Raw genomic sequence first — 2961 nt, 5'->3', positions numbered from 1 at the left:
TTAATTTTAATAAATTTTTGTCTATTTGACAATTTTATATATTTTATTTATTTCTTATTATGAAAAATAAATTTAATTAAATTAAGAAATTATGAATGTATAATGGTAATTATAAATAAAGGAGGTTGCAAACCTCCTCAAAATAATAATGTCATTAATAGATAGAAGAGGTTAACACCCTCTACAGAAAAACCTTCAGCAATAACTTTGATGTCGAGGTTCATAAAAAACCTCTGCAAATCGATTAGAATGACTCTAACCTTGAAAGTGTGAAAACTCTTGGAAAGTAATGTGTGGAGGTACACATAAATAGAAAGTAAGGTAGTTATATATATTCATTATGACATTTAATACAATTTGTACTTAAGCATCAGAATGTCTATTTAAGCATCAAAGTGTCTACTTAAGCATCAGAGTGACTTCTGCATATACACCTGTCAAAAGACCAATACGGTCAAGGAACTAAAGGCTAAAATAACTTAAAAACCTAAAATAATGAAAAAATAAGAGTGTCCAACCAATCATGTAAAGATAACATAGATTAATAACTTTTTTAACTCACTTTTGTATTGTATTATTAAGTATTATTATATGTAAAGATTGGTTAGACAAATTATGAAATGATTTGGTTATTAGTAGCAAATACTAATGTGTACTCACTATTATTATTATAAAATGATTTGGTTATTAGTAGCAAATAGTGATATGTACTTAAGTATCAGAGTGTTTATTTAAGTATTAAAGTATCTACTTAAGCATTAGAGTGTTTTCTACATATACACTTATGAAAATACGATCAAGGAACTAAAGGCTAAAATAACTTAAAAGACTAAAATAATTGAAAAATGAGAGTGTCCGACCAATCATGTAAAAGTAATATAGATTAATAACTTTTTTAATTCACATTTGTATTGTTTTATTTAAGTATTATTATATGTAAAGATTGGTTAGACAAATTATATAATGATTTGGTTATTAGTAGCAAAACAGTGATGTTTACTCACTATTATATAAGAAATATTGTATTTTATGAAAAGAAATGTTGTGAAGGGAAAATTTGTATGATTAAAAATGGGATGAACTATTCTTAAACAAAATTATATGATTGTATGAAAATAACATTTTATTATAATTTCATACCGAAAGCACAGGTACACACTTGGAATATAGAGTCTTTGAAATATTTATATAATTGTTTTTGTCATAATTTAAACTATGCAACTTATCTTTTTATAACATTACATTTTTTATGATATTATTGTGTAATGGGTAATTAAATGATTAACCAAAGAATATATAGTTACTTTTGTGTCAAATAATCCTTCCATACACTTATATAAGATTGGTCGATAGAAACTTTAAACTCACAGGGCAGCTTTGCATATTTATGTCTCATCTTTTTAAATGATATGAAAAAAATTATTGTTTCATTGTAAGTTAGGAAATATCTTTCACTAAAGATTGGAAGGTTAGAGGGTGAACGATTCTACTACAAAGAAACTCCATATTTTCTCCTTTAATTTGCATAAAACGTGTCAGAGAAGTATACTTTAATATATAAACAAGAGTACAAAAATAGAAGACAATAACTACAATCCATTTTTACATCAAACTGAAATGTACTGGTTTGGAACTCAAATTACCATTGCAACTTGTTTCTTTTGTTAATTATTTTTTTTATTACTTTTATTTGATCATGAATTGGATAAAAAATATGCCTTTAGTAATTAAATATGAGATAACAAATCTGAAATATGAATGTAACAAAATTTTAGGAAGATGAGAGATTCCAAACAATATAGTCAGATGAGAGGATGAATCGACATAAAATTAGAACAATATGAAATTAATCACAAATTGAATTTGCAAACAAGGAACTGTGGACAAATCATTTAATATTTTATAATATATAATATTAAAATAGTTTTGTTGGAACAGTGAGAATAGGATGAAAATAGCAAATAATCACTATTTTTTAATCAACACATAAATGTTAGTGCTTATATTTTGATGTTAATCATGTTGATGTTGTTGGAAGCTATCATGAAGAAGTGATGATACGGTTGAATTAAATTTGACCCATTCACATCTATGCATTTGTCACAATCTAAATGAAAAGGTGATTAAAATCAGGGAAAAAGAAACCATGATTAAAATGTAAAAGTTAATAGTATGCCTAGATTAGAAATAAATCTTGGAAAGTGATTTAATATTAGATCAGATAAATTAATTAATGTTGTAAATAGTCTTTGGATGAACCGGAATTATTTGAATTATGATTAACCAGTTGAATAATGGATACAAATATATAAGTTTACAAATTTTGCAAAAGGTAAAAAAGGACAAATTCCATTTATTACTAATTACCAAAAATACCATTAATTATTAGGGCAAAACTAATTAACAAAACTAATTACCAAAAAGTCCTGCACTCATTTTCATATGAACTCATTGTCATAAGAACATAATCTCATTTCAATCAGTGCATACGTTTTCCAGGTGAAGATCTCACAAAATGTCATGCCGTATTAAAATAAATTAGGAAAGAGTAACAATATTTTTCAAAAGTCTCAACATTTTGACAATTATATTTGAACCATAGTTGTGGACCCAAATTCATTAGTACGAGACATTTTCTTTTCCAAGTGAAATCCCCTCATATATGAAAGAGTGAAAAAGTGTTTTTATTATTGTAAAAAAAAAAGCCTTCATATATTAATGCATGGAACTATTAGTGTTGGATCTACAATTTGGGAATATGAGTGGAAACATTAACAAGAATATTTCTACTGGAACGTCTCTCACGAAATAGTTCAACTTTTATAATTTGATTGAGAATTATGTGGTTCAGTATCTATACATGGAGATACTTCAAATCAAATCTACCATCTAACTAAGACCTTGTCAATCCTAGATGTATATCATGCGGAGCGGAAATTTTAGAATAACTGTAGTGGGTAG

The 2961-nt window shown here is 26.2% G+C and overlaps 1 protein-coding gene across 1 annotated transcript in view; it reads right to left on the bottom strand.

Annotated features, from left to right (window-relative positions):
- Window positions 1-2797: 2797 nt before the first annotated feature.
- The window catches only part of LOC106754564 (zinc finger MYND domain-containing protein 15), a gene marked incomplete in the record, with an annotated part of 9210 nt that continues 9046 nt past the window's right edge, over window positions 2798-2961 (bottom strand). Inside the window, 1 exon segment of the mRNA XM_014636598.2 lies at window positions 2798-2961.

Source organism: Vigna radiata, unplaced genomic scaffold, assembly GCF_000741045.1.
Source record: "Vigna radiata var. radiata cultivar VC1973A unplaced genomic scaffold, Vradiata_ver6 scaffold_445, whole genome shotgun sequence".
In the NCBI taxonomy this organism is placed as follows: Eukaryota; Viridiplantae; Streptophyta; class Magnoliopsida; order Fabales; family Fabaceae; genus Vigna; species Vigna radiata.
Note: the sequence above shows the minus strand (reverse complement) of the source record. Positions and strands in the feature narration are given on the sequence as shown.